This window comes from Schistocerca piceifrons, chromosome 5 (assembly GCF_021461385.2).
Source record: "Schistocerca piceifrons isolate TAMUIC-IGC-003096 chromosome 5, iqSchPice1.1, whole genome shotgun sequence".
Lineage (NCBI taxonomy): Eukaryota > Metazoa > Arthropoda > Insecta > Orthoptera > Acrididae > Schistocerca > Schistocerca piceifrons.
The window spans coordinates 125,381,392-125,400,499 of record NC_060142.1 but is presented as its reverse complement, the minus strand read 5'-3'; the positions used below and the strand labels follow the sequence as shown (position 1 = coordinate 125,400,499).

General features: G+C 43.1%; 1 protein-coding gene across 1 annotated transcript in view; it reads left to right on the top strand.

Moving 5' to 3' along the window:
• Positions 1–2,941: 2,941 nt before the first annotated feature.
• The window catches only part of LOC124798210 (cytochrome P450 6k1-like), a 164,715-nt gene continuing 148,548 nt past the window's right edge, over positions 2,942–19,108 (top strand). The window contains exon 1 of the mRNA XM_047261513.1: positions 2,942–3,207. The gene's annotated coding sequence lies outside the window, so the exon portion shown is untranslated. The remainder of the gene's footprint in view (positions 3,208–19,108) is intronic.

The following is a 19,108-nucleotide window of genomic DNA, read 5'->3' as shown; positions in this document are numbered from 1 at the left end:
CAGATTGCGTTGCGCTAAAAATATTGTGTGTCAGGTTAAGCACAGTCCTGTATAAATTGTTCAAAGGGGACGTTTCAATAGAAACATCGAATGTAAAATAAAATAAAATTGTTATTTATCGAGGAAATAGAAAAGTAAAAGAACAATTAAAAGAAGAGTTTAAATATGGAAAAACAACCAAGAATAGATTACGAAAAATTTAAAAAAGATCAACCTGTTCTTTATGCACCTGAGCAAGGTAGCAAGGAAGCGAAGGTTTAGGTGATAATGTTTTGGAAGCTATTGAAGAACTACTCTCCAGCTCTTCTGGAGGAATGAGCTTTATTGCGTCAACAGCATTCCCTCTAGTTGTCATCCCTGTATTGTTACCACAGGTGGTCACACCGCATAATGAGCACGTTAACCAGTTGTCAGAATGTGTGGGCAAATCCGTAAAGTTGGGAGAAACAAACAACAATTTTTGTACATCGTCTTGCAGGTTGCAGTTTTTTTCGTTTCTGTATTCTTTACATTGTTTCAACTCTACTACCATCTGCATATACTGTTATGTAGCAAAATAAATGCAACCTTGAAATATTTCCGGTTGTTTCTTTAATTTTGTACACCAGTGTATATAACAACTCGAAGCATAACTGCAGATCCGTCAGGACCAAAAAAATTTAAAAACGGCTCATGTCAGTCTGTGAGATACTTTCAACAAAAGCTCACACAGATAAAAAATTAACAATTGGGAAGTAATGGCAGAAATGAAGTCAGCACCAGATCAGGGACAAAGCGACCAAAGCAAGAAAAGGAATCCACACAGAAAAAATAAGAGCTGCTTCGAAACTCCAAAGATTGGAATATAATAGCTTTGCACGATCCGACAGAGTTCAGTCACACGTCAAAAAAAGTTTTGCATCACCCCAGTTCCCAGAACTCCTGAAGATTGACGTTGACTGTGGATATTGTATCACAGACACAGTCCCTTTGACTGTTCAGAGATGGCACTAAATCCTCCCAAAGATGTAAACAACCACGCATGACCAGCGCCTATTAGACGGAGGGGGTCCGACAGACGATCAGTTCCAGTCATTACACCAGGAAGGAAGTACACGGCTCGTATTGTCTGTGGTTCAACCATGCTTAGAAGGTCAATATCGCGGTTCGATCGCGCTCACATTATTACTTCGTGCCAGGAAGGACTCTCAACAAGAGAAGTGTACAGGCGTCTCGAAGTGAACCAAAGCGATATTGTTCCGACATGGAGGAGACACAGAGAGACAGGAACTGTCGATGACATGCCTCGCTCAGGCCGCTCAAGGACTACTACTGCAGAGGATGAGCACTACGTATCGATTATGGCTCGGAGGAACCCTGACAGCAACGCCACCAAGTTGAATAATGATTTTCGTGCAGCATGTCGTGTTATGACTCAAACTGTGAGCAATAGGCTGCATGATGCGCAACTTCACACCCGACGTCCATGGAGAGGTCCATCTTTACAACTACCACACCATGCAACGCGGTACAGATGGGTCCAACAATATGCCGAACATGGCATCACGTTCTCTTCACCGACGAGTGTTGCATATGCTTTCAACTAGACAATCGTCAGAGACGTGTTTGGAGATATCCTGGTCAGGCTGAACGCCGTAGACACATTGTCCAGCGAGTGCAGCAAGACGGAGGTTCCCTGCTGTTTTAGGGTGCATTATCTGGGGCCGACGTACGCCCCTGGTGGTCATGGAAGGTGCCGCAACGGCTGTACGATACGTGAATGCCATCCTCCGACCGATAGTGCAACATTATTAGCAGCATACTGGCGAGGCATTTGTCTTCATTGACGACAATTCGCGCCCCCATCGTGCACATCTTGTGTATGACTTTCTTCAGGATAGCGACATCACTCGACTAGAGTGGTGAGCATGTTTTCCAGGCATGAGCCCTAGCGAACATGCCTGGGATAAATTGAAAAGGCCTGTTTACGGACGACGTGACCGACCAACCACTCTGAAGGATCAATGCTGAATCGCCGTTGAGGCTTGGGACAATCTGGACCAACAATGCCTCGATGAACTTGTGGATAGTATGCCACACGAAATACAGGCATGCATCAATGGAAGTGTTACTGGGTATTAGAGGTGCTGGTGTGTATAGCACCTCTGGACCGCCACCTCTGACGGTCTCGTTGTATGGTGGTGCAACACGCAATGTCTGGTTTTCATGAGCAGGACAAGGACGGATATGATTTTTATGTTGACGTCTATTCCAATTTTCAGTAGAGGTTCCAAAACTCGCGGAACCGGAGTGATGCAAAACTTTTTTTGACGTTTGTAGTATGCAATTCAGTGCCGACTCTGGATGCAAATTGACGTGACCTTCGGGTTGCCTCCATTCATGGGGAGGGGTCAATGACCTCTGATGGTGACCACATGTCATAATCACTCCCGACCCCTCTCCTCCCTTCTCACCCTATCGACAGGCAATCATAGTGTCTTCGAGCGTACGGAGACGGCGACTTCGGAGATGACGTCTCGTTACCCGCTGGTGATTTTTAAGCTAGTACGCTGTAAACGTCACCTACTGTGCGTTCAGAGTGGGCAAGCCTCCAACCTCTGCGTTCTATGAAGAGGCGTGGGCGTCCAATACCTCGTCGTCTCTTCGTGGATCCACCGTGCCTCAGCCACTTGCCACTGATGCTCACGACAGTAGCAAGGGAACAGCTTACCAGCATCGAAGCGTCCGAGATGCTCTTTCACAGGCATTGGGCTACAACTATCAGATCAGCCCTTCATCAAAGTCACCTGTGCATTTCCCCATCTGCGGCTCGTGTTGTCGGTACAGTGATTCCCCTTTCGCCTCTACTCGACGTACAGGTTTTCCTTAAGGCACCACGTGCCCGCAACGCGGTTCTCGTGATGGGCAGAGGCGATGCAAGTTTTGTGTGATCAGTGTGTGCATCTGTTACGTGCTCACAGCGGGCAGCCTGCCAGGGAACTTTCCGCAGATCGCGTGCGGAGACGTTGCAAAATCACAGCCCGCCCTCGTCGCACGGACTCTGTTTATCGCGCCCTGCTTGTCAGAAGTGCCGAGTCAGCAAAGGGAACAGTGGCGGCCGAGCCACATCGCGTGTGGAGTTACGCGAGGTCTGGGTCTGGGTGTAGTTCAGCTCGCTGCCAGTGCAGGCGGCGTTCCAGTGCGCGACCAGACATCACGCAGCGAGAGGTCGGTCTCTGCAAACGCTTCTCTTCTATATTAATCCTGATTTCTAGTTTGCGCTGGAAGTCAACTACATTTACTATTTTCAGGGTTCCCTACCTCAATCGGTAAAAATAAAACCCTTATACAATCACGTTGTTGCTGGTCTGTCTGTCTGTCTGTCAGTCCGACTGTTAAGGCCATTTCTTCTCAGAAAGGGGTTGACCTATAAGGTCTATGGTCGCTTAGGCGTGTGTAAAATTTGAGCTACTAAGTTAGTACAATCAAAGGATACGGACTATTATGTCACATATTTCGATACAAGCCCAATCATCAAAATGAGTAGGTGGACTATCTAGCTGCGTGTGGGTGTTTGTGGTCTTTGTGGTAATCTGGTTGAGTGGAAAAGGAGAGATGGTTGCGGGATCGAATCTCGCCAAGGCCACAGATTTTTTCAGTTTTCGTTGTAACCTAGCCTTCAGCCCACAAAGATGTGTGGAGTCGCCAAAAAGGAGACGTGCTTCGGATTTTACGCTAAATTGTTGGCCCCCTGTCAGCAGGTGGTATAACTGGGGCAGGTCAGGGACACAGTCGCAATTCACTGAAGTGGTGTCCAGTAGAAAGACTTTCACCACGCCATCGAGCCACAACAAATTGTTATTATTATTATTATTACGTGCATACATAGTTACAGGATAACAATTATTGAACTACATGAAAAAACGTAAATTATTTACACACTACTTTATTCAACATGTAAACGACGCTAGAGATATTCGGATTTAGATTATGACATGTTCGGCACGCCTACCATCATTGGCGATAATGTGGCGCAGACCAACAGCGAAATTCTGCATGACCCGCTGAAGTGTCAGAACATCGATGCTGTCACTGACCTCCTGAATGGCTGTTTTGAGCTCAGCAATGGTTTTGGGCAATGTCGACGCTTCTAAACCTAAATATAAGACTCCAGTCTGAATTCCGGTGGCGATTACAAACAGTTTGCAGAAATATACTCCTAGCCCGGAGAAGACCTGTCAAGTGGCATTTCCATGGTGTTAAATGTGGATGTTGTCATTCTACGTTCTAGTCGTTACACCTGAGACCTTGCTGCCTTTCACGTGTTCCAGCATTGCTTTGAGCTGATACATAAAAGAGAGTTGCATATTGCGAGTGAATGCTTGAAAAGAATTGTGAACGGTGAACGTAACGTAGCGGTGTAGTTTGTGAGTGATGAAGCTTGGGTGCACCTTTCTGGGCATGCGAATAACCGGAATGGTCCGCCGGGGACTCTAACATTGCGTATCAAAACCCTCTTCAAGGCAAAAAAATTATTTTTGGGGCAAGGTATCTCATAGTCGAATTGGCGACCGTATGTTGTTTGATACCAGTCCAACGTTACGTTTATCCTTAAATTTTTAGAAAACTTCTGGTGTCAATTAAAGCAACATGGAGAAGAGTAAGCCATCGCATCTTTCAGCAACCTGAAGCCGCATTCACGGTGTCGCGTCAGTTGCCGTCTCGTATTCGTGAGGCCTTTGCAAAACAACGCAAAATAAACAAACGTTTGTCGCCGGCTCGTTTGCCGGGATTGTTTCCTTGTGATTTTTATCCACGTTGATATTTAAAACGAAACGTGTCCGAAAAAACATTAAAAGTATGGACCAGAATGACTCAGCTAGGAGTATTTAAACAAGTGATGGTACAGTTCTGCGTGAAATTATAATGTGATTACATGAGCACAGAAGTGAGTAGAGATGCTGAACGACCATTTTCAACATATTTATTATTTTCTCTGTGTTGACAAGTCGGATTATAAAACGTTCCTTCAGAAATGTCTGACACAGTGTGTGCTCGTGCTGTTAGGACTGCTTGTGTGAAATCCCAAACTGCAGTGCTATCTCCTGGTGAGTTATAGCGTTACGATCCTCGACGTTTCAACGACAGCTGTCTGGAACGTCAAAGTGCTACTAGCTTCACTGTAGCTGGCGGCCTGACCCCATATGTAACAGAACGTGTCTGAAACGTGTCGGAAAACAGGCGGTGGAGCAGCGTAGGAAAACAAAAAAGTTTTTTGGGTCTTCAACCGACGAAGTAACCACTGTTCGCGTTTTTGGCCAGCAAATGGATCATAGCCCAGGATCACCCCTCGTATTCGCCGGATTTGGCTCCAGCCGACTACTTGTTCCCCAAATTGAATTTGTCAGTGAAAGGATACAATTACGATGCAACAGAGGACATATAAGAAAACTGTAGTGTAGTACTAGATGCAATACCAAAAAAAGACTGTAGCACTTAAATGTGATTTGCAGAGTATCCGTGTAGATGTAGATGTTTCAAAGCACTTTTAAAACAATTTTAGCTGTGTACTGGCGCGAAACGATTTTGAATAAATACGGTGATTTTGTGAACATAATTCATTATTTTTTCCATAGCCACAGTCGTAATGGAACTGGTCACACTGTGTTTAGTATGAATTGTCATCACAGACATAGTACAGACTTGTTGTGGGAATCAAATAGTGTCAATAATAGGCGACCAATGGTGTACAATTGCAATAAAGTCATGAGATGTTCAGTTGACTCTTTTTTTAGAACATGTTACGCGTTTCGGGATTACACCCATCTTCAGACATCACAAACTTCAACTCCTTCCTATCCAACCAGGCGTACAGCCTTGACAACTCAAAATAACATCGAGATGTTATTGGACACTTTCATTGAGTTGTCATTGGTTGCCAATTATTAACATAAAAATGATCGCAGGCCTCAGACGGGATTTTATGTCCTGAATATCAATCAAATAGTGTATGCGTGTGCACTAGGAAATGTGGACAAGTATGACATATGGAGGTTTCGGATGATTTCGGATGGCGTGTTCGGAGAGCCAAAGTGTGCTGGCATGGTAGCTCAGCCTGTTCGATCAGGGGGTTAGCTGCCTTTTGTCATAATGATATAAAAAACTGAGTGAATGGATGAATCATGAAGTTGAACGGGTGTCATGGGACGTCCATCCCGAACAAGTGCAACGAACGATAAAAAAACAAGAAGTGGTTAAAGCGACCCCTCGCGGTAAGCAGGAGGTCCGGGTTCGAGTCCTGGTCCGGCAAAAATTTTCATGTGTCTCCAATAAATGGTACAGCTGAAGTCAATTTAGATTTGCAATTTGCGAATCAAATTTCTTAATATTCGTAATGTTTTCAATATGTAATTTTTATATTGTAGTAATGCTAGGCTTCATTCTTCAATAGGTAAAAATGGAACCATTATAGGATAACTTTGTTGTCCGTCTGTGTGTGTGTGTGTGTGTGTGTGTGTGTGTATGTGTGTGTGTGAGAGAGAGAGAGAGAGAGAGAGAGAGAGAGAGAGAGAGAGAGCGGGAAGGTGGGTAGGCAATTGGATGTGTGTGTCTGTCCGACTGTTCAAAACTCTTTTTCTCAGGAACGGGTAGATGCATCAAGTTGAAATTTATATCACTTACTGAGGTCTACAGTCCTTTGGTGGTGTAAAAATATTAAGCTTCTAAGTCAAGCCGCGCGGGGTAGCCGCGCGGTCTACGGCGATTTGTCACGGCCGTGCGGCTCCCCCCGTCGGAGGTTCGAGTCCTCCCTCGGGCATGGGTGCGTGTGTTGTCCATAGCGTAAGTTAGTTTAAGTTAGATTAAGTAGTGTGTAGGCTTGGGGACCGATGACCTCAGCAGTTTGGTCCCATAAGACCTTATCACAAATTTCCCAATTTTTCGAAGCCAATCGAATCAAAAGACAAGGCCATTTATGTCACATACTTTGATACTCACAAATTCACTCATTAAAACCTCGTTAAAAAGAAGGTTTCACAGTATATGCAAAAGAAAAAATTCAGAGAAATGGTGATTTGTGATTATGATTATATCACAAGGCCAATTTTTTCTTCTGTTTATTGTTTCCGACTTAGAACTTGAAACTGAAACATTCTCGAAAATCTTGCTATGCCTGGCACCGATATTTTGGCACTATCACTGTCGATAAAAGGCGAAAATCGTCGAAATCCTCGATTCCTGGGATGTATTACAGTTTGTACGGAACGCCCATTGCCCAAGTCCCGCCATTCGCACCAGGCCAGTTCCTTAAAAGTATTTTCTGCTTTCAATACAACACAGTGGTTTTCCGTGACTGAATGTGCTTATTACTGACGAAGGACTGCTTTCAGCTTGGATGCATGTGCAAGTCGAGATGCAATTCATTTTTTCGTCGGAGGTTAGGAGTATTACTACTTATATTATAAGGGGTCGTGCTGAAAAGTAGTGCTTACGAATTTCTTATTTGAAAAATCTTAGAGCTTTTTTGAAATAAAACAGACTTAATTAACATTCTATATCTTAATTGTTGATGTCTATATGGCTGTTTCTCAAAATATTCACCCTGGCGACGAATGCATTTCTCCCCACGAGACACCAGTTTGTTGATACCGTCAGTGTAGAATGTTTCACTTTGTTGACGGAGTCACAGTCTCACCCCTAGTCGCACCGCTTTATCCCAATCAACGTGAAGTCCTCGAAAGTATTCTTTAAATTTAGGAAACAGCCGAAAATCAGATTGTGCCAAGCCGGATTGTATGGAGCTCTACATCTATATGGATACTCTGCAAATCACATTTTAGTGCCCGGCAGAGGTTTCGTCGAACCACCTTCACAATTCTCTATTATTCCAATCTCGTATAGCGCGCGGAAAGATTGAACACCTATATCTTTCCGTACGAGCTCTGATTTCCCATATTTTATCGTAGTGATCATTCCTCCCTATGTAGGTCGGTGTCAACAAAATATTTTCGCATTCGGAGGAGAAAGTTGGTGATTGGAATTTCGTGAGAAGTTTCCGCCGCAACGAAAAAAGCCTTTCTTTTAATGATGTCCAGCCCAAACTCTGTATCATTTCTGTGACACTGTCTCCCATATTTCGCGATAATACACAACGTGCTGCCTTTCATTGAACTTTTTCGATGTACTCCGTCAGTCCTCTCTAGTAAGTATCCCACACCGTGCAGCAGTATTCTAAAAGAGGACGGACAAGCGTTGTGTAGTCAGTCTCCTTAGTAGATCTGTTACATTTTCTAAGGGCCCAGCCAATAAAACGCCGTCTTTGGTTAGCCTTCCCCACAACATTTTCTGTGTGTTCCTTCCAATTTAAGTTGTTCGTAATTGTAATACCTAGGTATTTAGTAGAATTTATGGCTTTTAGATTAGACTGATTTATCGTGTAACCAAAGTTTAACGAGTTCCTTTTAGCACTCATGTGGATGACCTCACACTTTTCGTTATTTAGGGTCAACTGCCACTTTTCGCACCATTCAGATATCTTTTCAAAATCGTTTTGCAGTTTGTTTTGATCTTCTGATGACTTTACTAGTAAATAACGACAGTGTCATCTGCAAACAACCGAAGACAGCTGCTCAGATTGTCTCCCAGATCGTTTAAAGATAAGGAACAGCAAAGGGCCTATAACACCATCTTGGAGAACGCCAGAAATCACTTCTGTTTTATTCGATGACTTTCCGTCAGTCACTACGAATTGTGACCTCTCTGACGGGAAATCACGAATCAAGTCACATAACAGACGATGTTCCATAAGCACGCAATTTCGCTACGAGCCGATTGTGTGGAACCATGTCAAAAGCCTTCCGGAAACCCAGAAATACGAAATAGATCTGAAATCCCTTGTCAACACTTCATGTGAATAAAGAGCTAGTTGTATTTAACAGGAACGATGTTTTCTAAACCCATGTTGACTGTGTGTCAATAGAGCGTTTCCTTCGAGGTAATTCATAATACTCGAACACAATATATGTTCCAAAATCCTGCTGCATATCGACGTTAACGATATGGGCCTGTAATTTAGTGTATGATCGGATTGTCGGCGTCAGATTGTTGCAGATGCCGCAGAGCTCGTGTGCTGTCTGGCATGGTCGTGCTGAGGGAGAGAAATTTCAATTGGAAGTTGTAACCTCCCCACAAACAAAATAATAAAATAAATATTATGGATAGTGATTGTTATTTAAGTGTAACGTCCCCACAAAATTCATTCCTTTCACATTTGTAACATCCCTACAGAAATTTATTGACATTTAACCTCCACACAAAACTTGTTTCCCATTTAATGTAAGCTCGAAACAGAAAAATTCCTAAACTTCGTAATAAAAAATAAATTCAGTAACCTGGTAGAATTTGGACGACAGCAGCGCTGCGTCATGGCCCTGTAAGATCATTCTGAATAAAAAAGCAAAAAATTCTTACCTCAATAAAAACGGCGAATATATCTGCTCTTATATAAAATTTTTCGGGGACAGCTCTGTGCAATGCTGGCCGATAGATTTGTCATTTATGAAAGCAAGCAACTGATTTTTCTTTTGTAACAATAGGAATAATCATGGATTGAAGAAATTAGTAAATTCTTTAAATTGAAATGATTTTTTTTAGAAATTACTTTATATCACAAAGATTATTATTAGGACATTTTTAAAAGATTTACATGGGACTTTACATAACATTATTAGATATGCGCGAGGCTGCTTTTTTACCTTATACAATAATACTTAGGCTCCGGCATCGCTGCACCGCGACCGGCCCAGCCAACATGATACACCAGACCAGAGCAGACAGGCGACTGCTCGCTAGCAACAACTTACTGCTACTGCTACACAGTTCGTACTGCAGTCAACACTGCTCTTTGGTCTCAGATTCTCTTATAGCTTACATATCGCAGGCAGCAAATACCTCTTACAAAGTACGTTTTCTGCGGTTAGAAACTCGATTACAGCTCGCTGTTTCTCACGCACCGGCTCAGTTATGCTAAACACGGCCATGTTACACGCCACAACTCAGAGGCCTCTAATGGCAGAGCGTTGCTACTTGAGTCAGCACGGCGAGAAATTCGACAGAGTAATATTCACGACATGTAATACCCCAACCGATATTGAGAACAGAGTACAACATTCCGAGGCATTACTTTTCAGTATGTCCTCTTACGTAACAAGTTAGAACTCCACCTCGGACCGAAAAACTGACCCTGTTCCGGGCGGATATGGATGCTCTGAAAGCTCCAACTTACCACTAGCCAGACCCCAGTTGTTATATTGTGTAAGAGGTGACGTTGCACTCCTCAAGGTATGATCATCTGTTACAACAGGTCTCATTCATTACAGAGACGCCTTCCTTCCTCTGCTACGCTTGTCGGCGATCAGAATAATACAAATTACTCACTGACGTCCCTTTCTCGTCATTCGTTGCTGCCACCACGAGCAAAAAGTGTGCTCATTTCGTAGAGTAGCCGGCAATTTTCTCCAAATGTCGTCGCCATTACAATAATCACACGTTTCCTGTTTCCACCGCTGTCGGCACACGGATTGTTCATTCGAACGTCAACGCTGAGTGTGACGAGTTCAACGTGCTGCTGAACACTCAGAAAACATGGCGGCTTGTGCACATACGGCACGCGCAGTAACGTACCTACAGCTTTGTCATGGGGGGGGGTCCAACACTATCATTTAGGAAGGTAAACCTGTCTTCGCCCACCACATAAAAAGGTTTTGCTGTTAACACCAATACAGTCAATCAAGCAGAAATTAAAAAAACCACAAATACGTTAGCATCCATATTACATGCGGGTAAAACTGTAGAGAAAGACTAATTGATCCAAGCGTCTTTAAATAAAACACATGTATTGTAGCTGTTGAGGTATTTATTTATGAAAAAGTAACTAATTGTAAGCTAACAGTGGAGGTAATTATACATTTTTGAATATCGTTATTAATCATTTATATCAAGCAATAAAATTATTATATTAGTCTTTGTATTTAAATTGTGACACTTTGACATTTTGCTGTAACTTCAGGTCGTAAGCTAATTTAAAAATAAACATTAATTACTTCAATTTAAAGTATTATATTTAGCCTTTTACGTCTTGCTGCCGACTTACTAATAATTACTTCACAATCTAGTTGCACCGCCAGATCACGATGAACACTCATTAGAGCAAGACCAGTAAGTCTTTCACCTCCCATTTTATTCCTTATGTAAGTTTTTAGCCTCTTCATAGTCGAGAAACATCTTTCAGGGGTCGCCGTTGACACTGGGAGTGTGGCTAATATGAAAAGAAGCTTTTTTATCGAAGGGAAAAACAGTTCAGCACACTGATCAATAACTTCTATTGCAGTGACAGGTTTTTCCTCTACAGATTTCCAGCGATTGTGCCATATCTCGTATTCGCTCAGAATTGTTGTGCCTACATTCTCACCGAGAAATATTTGCGCTGTCTTCTTAAGATTTTCTTTTGTCCTGGAGTCATTATTTGTTTTCTCAGGCAGAAGCATTTGAATTCCTTCGATTGTTTCTTCATGTGGTTTAAAACGAGCACAAAGTTCTGTGATCACATGTTCAATAAATGGGTAAAATACATTTCGACGATAATATTCGTATATTTCAGCAGTTTCTCCTGGTACATTGCTGCGCTGGGTTTGCCTTCCAGTCGTTCTTGAACAGTTATGTCACTTGAGCTCATCTGCTTTGCCTGCTCGAGAAGGACTGAGAACTCACTTTCATTCTGAATATTTTGTAGAGTAGTTTTAACTGTTTTCGCATAACTGCAAGTGTTTATCAGGTCAACATTGACCTTCTGCATTGCTTTATTCAGGTTCGGTGTATATGAAAAAACTTTTCGTAATATAACAAGCGACATGATAAATTGGTTATTTTCCATGGCAGTCTGCAGTTGGTATGCTTCAGTGGCGACATCCATACTAGCAGCGTCTTGAAGGGCCTCAAGTGTTGCGCGTACTACAGGAAGCATTTCTGCAAATCTCTCAACAGCCACATGCTTTTCGGTCCACCGCGTCTCACAAAGGCAGATCAGCGTTGAATGAGATGAGTCAGTTTGATCCGAAATTATCTTCAAAAGGTTGTCCCGAAGTAAAGATTGTCGAAAAACGTTTACTATACTTTTTATTGATCCAATACAGTTCCGTATCATAGGTATTTCACACGAATGCGCAAGAACTAAATTAAGAACATGTGCCACATAGTGTACAAATTGCGCTCTCGGATATTGTCCTGCAATTATTGTTCTCACGCCTCGTAACCGGCCGCTCATTACTGCAGCGCCATCAAAGCCTTGCCCTACCAGTTTGTCTATATCCAAGTTATAAGATAAGAGATGTGTTATGATCGTGTTTGCCAATGCTTGCGCTGAAACATCTTCCACGTAGATAAAGTCAAGAAAATCCTCCCTGATAATCGATTTTCTAGTCTACGTATCGTAAACATAACGCTAATTGTGAAACTTCCTGGCAGATTAAAACTGTGTGCCCGACCGAGACTCGAACTCGGGACCTTTGCCCTTCGCGGGCAAGTGCTCTACCATCTGAGCTACCAAAGCACGACTCACGCTCCTGCGAGAGCTTCTGTAAAGTTTGGAAGGTAGGAGACGAGATACTGGCAGAAGTAAAGCTGTGAGTACCGGCCGTGAGTCGTGCTTCGGTAGCTCAGATGGTAGAGCACTTGCCCGCGAAAGGCAAAGGTCCCGAGTTCGAGTCTCGGTTGGGCACACAGTTTTAATCTGCCAGGAAGTTTCATATCAGCGCACACTCCGCTGCAGAGTGAAAATCTCATTCTCATAACGCTAGTTGTTCTAGGCGTGATATGGCTTTTGTTTCGTCAGCCAGTACAGTAAAAAGAACCTGCCTTCTTGACCCTTTTCAGTACTTGTGCTTGAATAGCATTACCACACAGCATTACCACAGAGGTCAATAACTTCATTCTGAATTCCTGAAGAGGTATACATGGCTCTACTGTGGATGTTTTGCGTAAGTAAGTGATTCTTAAGTGCTTCATCACCGGATCGAGCACGAAAACGAAGTAGCGCTCTAAAATTACCGTCATTATGTGCAGGTTCGTTTATTCCAACTTCTTCAGAATGACGGCATCCTCTTAGGGCAATTTACTGTCTTCCACAGAGAAGAATTGTTTCCACAGTAGCTTTCAATCTTTTTCTGTTCTCTTCAGCAATTTTACTATTTTCCACATTGATGGACTCTGTAACATTAAGAGCTTTTCCCTCCATGACCTTTATAAAATTTGCTGCTCGACAGCAAATTTATGACATTTTGTATCAGCGTGGTGATTAAAGCTGTCTAAAGCTTTTTTCCAGTTAGTGAATGGCTTACTAACAAAGGCTCCTAGTTCCTGATGACCACGGCTGCCTTGCATTTTTTCAAGTAAAACACATATTTGCAAAATGCTCCCTGCATGATGTCTGAATACACAAGCCATGAGTGCCTGGTAGTCCAATGGCGTTGAAAGGTTCTTCATGCCGGTGACTGGAAACTTGAAAGTATCCGGTGGGGTCCAAGGCTCTTTTAATGCTCGCAGCTTTTCCTCATCATTGGCTGGAGGATACCCTACATATCTCCCAATGTCATAATCTATGTATTTAGCTGGAGACAATTCCATGCTAGCTGTAAAAGAGAAGAAGAAAATGAAACACTACCAAAACACGCATCCATTTTCGCTGGTGTACAACTAGCTATAGTAATGGACAGTAAATCACAGCCTGCTACTTTATTTCAGATGTTTTTCTGTCATGGTTATGTCTTTGACACACTTCCTGAAATACCCGTACAGGATAGTGCATACCTGTTACATAGCGGTCAGTGTCAAAACAGATGCTTTTTATTGAGCTGTGACAGACTATAAATGTGACAGTCATAAAAGTCCTCCATTAACATCCAGCATTAGTGCAATTTCTGTTTTATTCAGAATATCGCCCAAAATAACCTCCACAAAACTGATAATACCAAATAATAGCTGTACAGCTCTTCATAAATAACAACGATGGCGGTACTACAGTACATGTATAGTATTATTTGACATCTTTATATAATTAATATTCCATTTTCTGCAAAAGAATCTAAGCAATTTGTTAAAATGAGTCCTAGGAACTTTTTAGAATTTATAAGAAAATAAGTTAATTCCGCTACGAGCACATCCAAATTCCACTACAGTTTCAAATGTAATTTATGCTATAGTCTACATAATTCCTGTCGATATACAGGCTAAATAAATAATTGAAGCTATAGACAAATATATTCCATATCTTTCCAGGAGGGGCATTTAACGATCAGCGACAGCTAGGACGACAGTGTCCAGTGCTGAATATCGTGCTTCATTCAAATAGTTGTTGTTGATATAGTAACTTTAGTTTGATGCGACAGGTAATTTTCCTATTTATATGGAATCTGAACTGGCTAAGGCGTAAGGAATTAATTTACAAGTTTTTTTTAGCATTGTGTGTGTATGAAACGTTTCAATGTTTATTAAAATCACAGTGAAATGTATGAATTTGTTGATGCAGCAATATTTTGATCACCTTCAGTTCTCAGATAATAATTGATACGTTTTTCAAACTTACGGAAATGTTCCTCCGTAATTATGTACGAAATATAATAACGATCAATAACGGTTCTTGTTTTGGATGTCTAGTCATACTTTCAACAAGTCACTTAACGTTTCTGCGAGTAGCTTAATAAGTCTTTTAGTTTTAATGTCTGTCATCATGGAGAAAGACTGTTCGGTATCAGCATTCCCGTACATATGTTACATGTTTTGTACTTGGCAATGAAAATTTACGAGGGTTTTGCATTTCGCCAAAGAAAGTTGAATTCCGCTATCTTTTTAACAATTTCATAATTTCGCCGCTACGCCACGAAGGCCAAAAAACTTTAATACGCGTAGCGAAATTCCGCTACGGATGGCAATATTGCACTCACTTCCGTTGCACACATAGTGAGGGTGGGGGCAGACACCCCGCCGCAGGGCACAGCTATTTTTTGCAGCCTCATTCCTCCACGGCTTGTCACTACGTCAACCAAGCGCAGTGCCCCTGGACACCCCCATTATATACGTCCGTGGGTACGCGCGTCTCAACGTCGTATGCTAAAGCACTGAATGAAGGAAGTTCTGCCAACCCGGCGGTGGCCGCCATTTTGGGCCCTAGAAGCTGCAGCAGCGCTATGGACAGAACTTTCAAATTCTCAGCTATGAGGAAATGAACGGGACTAGAAATGCATATGATATCTTAGTGTGTGAAGTAAACAATGAACTACAGCTTTTAATTGAAGACATGCACCGAAAAACGAACTAACCCTCAAATGTAAAAACTTATAGTGTGTTTTTAAATTAGTTGTGACTTTTGACAATTCAGTACCGACCGAGTGGAGGAAAGCGTAGTTTCCAGCGAGTAACCTGTCAGGTGCGCAAGCTGGCCGGTATACAGTCTTTCTCGAACGATTTTAGAGAAACTATACGGTAATAAACTACGAGTCTCGCACACGTTATAGCTTCATTGGTCAGCTTCATTATCAATTACCTATAATTTCATTAATGGTCATAGTTATTGTGATATTTCGGTATCAGCTAAACTACTCCGAGAAATTCTTAAAGTTTGTAGTGAAAAATAGGGATCGATACGAACTTGCGTTTGGTGTGTATTAGGTCATATGTTGCTGCATTTAAAATTTAGATAACATATTGAATTATTCATTAAACGTCGAACGATATCGCTATCTATCTACAACGTTCAGAAAATGGAATGTGTGTAAAGGTCTCCGTCACGAACGCACACGCCAGTGAAAGAGCCAGAGTGAAATACTAATAAATCCCTCATATCTCATAAACTGTCTCACATACCGAAACAAGGTTTTGGCAAATGATAGCACGCAAAGAGCAGAGTATTTTGCCATACGGTTAATATGCGAAACTTCCATGTCCTCCGCGGTATTCAAGCAATTATAGATGTTTTTAAATGAAATAATGTAATTTTCAAGGACCATCGGTAGCCTATGAAACGAGGATTGCTGCGGGTTTTGCAACAATGTAAATGAAGAAGCTGCACATTTATTTTTATACTGAGAATGCGCTTCCTCATAACTAATATTTCTCGCCCTTAGTTGGTAGTTAATACGCTGTAATAGGATTCTGTCACTATTTCAACTGGAATAGAATGTTAGTCAGATGTACATCTGTAAACTGCTCTGTTTAGGCAAAATAGACAGTTATTAACACAGCAACAAGAGAAGCAACGTATTACTCAAAACTCAAGACAGTTGACAACTTGAGACCAGTCCTGTGATGTAACATTTGCAATGACTTGTTTTGACAGCATTTTAACCTCACTGAGCGTAAATTTCTTGTTTTTGTCACATTACTTTTCACCACATATATTCTCAGTCGGATTTAAATGATCATGATGCGGAGGAAGCCTGATTTAACTATGCCCTTTAGCGTTAGCCATTTCGTCGATCTGGTAGCGTGGAGTTTTTGGCTTGTACAGTACTACAAGCTCCATTAACTTCGCCTTACACAACCTAGGTTCAACTTAATCCAGTCGAACAAATCTTTGTACCCAAACAAAAAGAGTCGCTTTCCTCCATTGCATTGTTGGAGCTTTACCCAGCACAATGGAGTAGTATTGGCCACTGAGCATTGCTTTGTGCAATTCCGAGGAATATTTTTCAGCAGAACATTCTCTTCACAGCCGATGACCGTGTTCTTGAACGAACACTTACTGCGAATCTCGTGTTCAGACGTGCTGCACTGTTATTATTAATGCTATTTTGTCAAAAACTGACATATTGAGCCCGCGGTCTGCAGCGCCAACACGAAAGACTCCTTCACAATACCTGACGACTGTAGACTCTTCAACACCAGAAAGTATCACTTTACTACGAGAGCCAATGAACGCAGGTGCCTCTGAAGCGCGACACCACGTCGTACTGTTTATCCACGGCGTGGCAACAGGAACGTTTCACCAAGCGAATTGCTTGTGGTGTAGTAGGGAAAGACGGCTCGCCATTGGTGTTACCTCTGCGTTATGTCCCCACCGGTGAGCCAAACGTCATAAGTCGCAACTAATATTAAACGCATTATAGAGATAAGTGTTCCCATCTGTTGCTGCATTCGGGAACTATCAAAACTGACATTGGTCTCACCTCTAGATATCCTAATCTGACATTTAGGTGTGAGACCAATGTCAATTTTGATAGTTCCCGTACCCAGCAACAGATGGCAACACTTATCTCTAAGCATCTACATTTGAGCCGAGCCGGCCGCGGTGGTCTAGCGGTTCTAGGCGCGCAGTCCGGAACCGCGCGACTGCTACGGTCGCAGGTTCGAATCCTGCCTCGGGCATGGATGTATGTGATGTCCTTAGGTTAGTTAGGTTTAAGTAGTTCTAAGTTCTCGGGGACTTATGACCACAGATGTTAAGTCCCATAGTGTTCAGAGCCATTTGAACCATTTGAGCCGATTTTTCCACGCATATCTTCAATTGTTTCCTTGTTTCTATCGCAAACATAAAGGGAAAAAAATGACAATTATCGTAAGCTCGTCGCTAAAAACATGGCTTTTATTTTCCTCTTAATGCGGATAAAACTTCCTCGCACTTATTTTTGTGATAAATAATATATGCTCTATATGCAGTAGCATAGCTTACTGTACCCATTCAGTTCGTTTGAGAGATATTTGAGAATTGCAGACCATATTGAAACACAAATCTATACTTCTCTTTAACTTTTTAACGTCTTTAGTGTTTCTGTTTGTTTTGCAGATATAACTCTTTTTACATCTACATAATTAGCCAAAAATATACACGAAATAATTTACATGCCTGGTAACTGCCTCATAAAATAACCTTACCGCATTTATTATGCTTATACTTTTACTGCCACATTTTACAGTGGCACTCATCTCTACCTGGCGGTTACACTTCCTCAAAACAATACACGATCTTTTGTCAAAAATACACTCCTGGAAATGGAAAAAAGAACACATTGACACCGGTGTGTCAGACCCACCATACTTGCTCCGGACACTGCGAGAGGGCTGTACAAGCAATGATCACACGCACGGCACAGCGGAAACACCAGGAACCGCGGTGTTGGCCGTCGAATGGCGCTAGATGCGCAGCATTTGTGCACCGCCGCCGTCAGTGTCAGCCAGTTTGCCGTGGCATACGGAGCTCCATCGCAATCTTTAACACTGGTAACATGCCGCGACAGCGTGGACGTGAACCGTATGTGCAGTTGACGGACTTTGAGCGAGGGCGTATAGTGGGCATGCGGGAGGCCGGGTCGACGTACCGCCGAATTGCTCAACACGTGGGGCGTGAGGTCTCCACAGTACATCGATGTTGTCGCCAGTGGTCGGCGGAAGGTGCACGTGCCCGTCGACCTGGGACCGGACCGCAGCGACGCACGGATGCACGCCAAGACCGTAGGATCCTACGCAGTGCCGTAGGGGACCGCATCGCCACTTCCCAGCAAATTAGGGACACTGTTGCTCCTGGGGTATCGGCGAGGACCATTCGCAACCGTCTCCATGAAGCTGGGCTACGGTCCCGCACACCGTTAGGCCGTCTTCCGCTCACGCCCCAACATCGTGCAGGCCGCCTCCAGTGGTGTGGCGACAGGCGTGAATGGAGGGACGAATGGAGACGTGTCGTCTTCAGCGATGAGAGTCGCTTCTGCCTTGGTGCCAATGATGGTCGTATGCGTGTTTGGCGCCGTGCAGGTGAGCGCCACAATCAGGACTGCATACGACCGAGGCACACAGGGCCAACACCCGGCATCATGGTGTGGGGAGCGATCTCCTACACTGGCCGTACACCACTGGTGATCGTCGAGGGGACACTGAATAGTGCACGGTACATCCAAACCGTCATCGAACCCATCGTTCTACCATTCCTAGACCGGCAAGGGAACTTGCTGTTCCAACAGGACAATGCACGTCCGCATGTATCCCGTGCCACCCAGCGTGCTCTAGAAGGTGTAAGTCAACTACCCTGGCCAGCAAGATCTCCGGATCTGTCCCCCATTGAGCATGTTTGGGACTGGATGAAGCGTCGTCT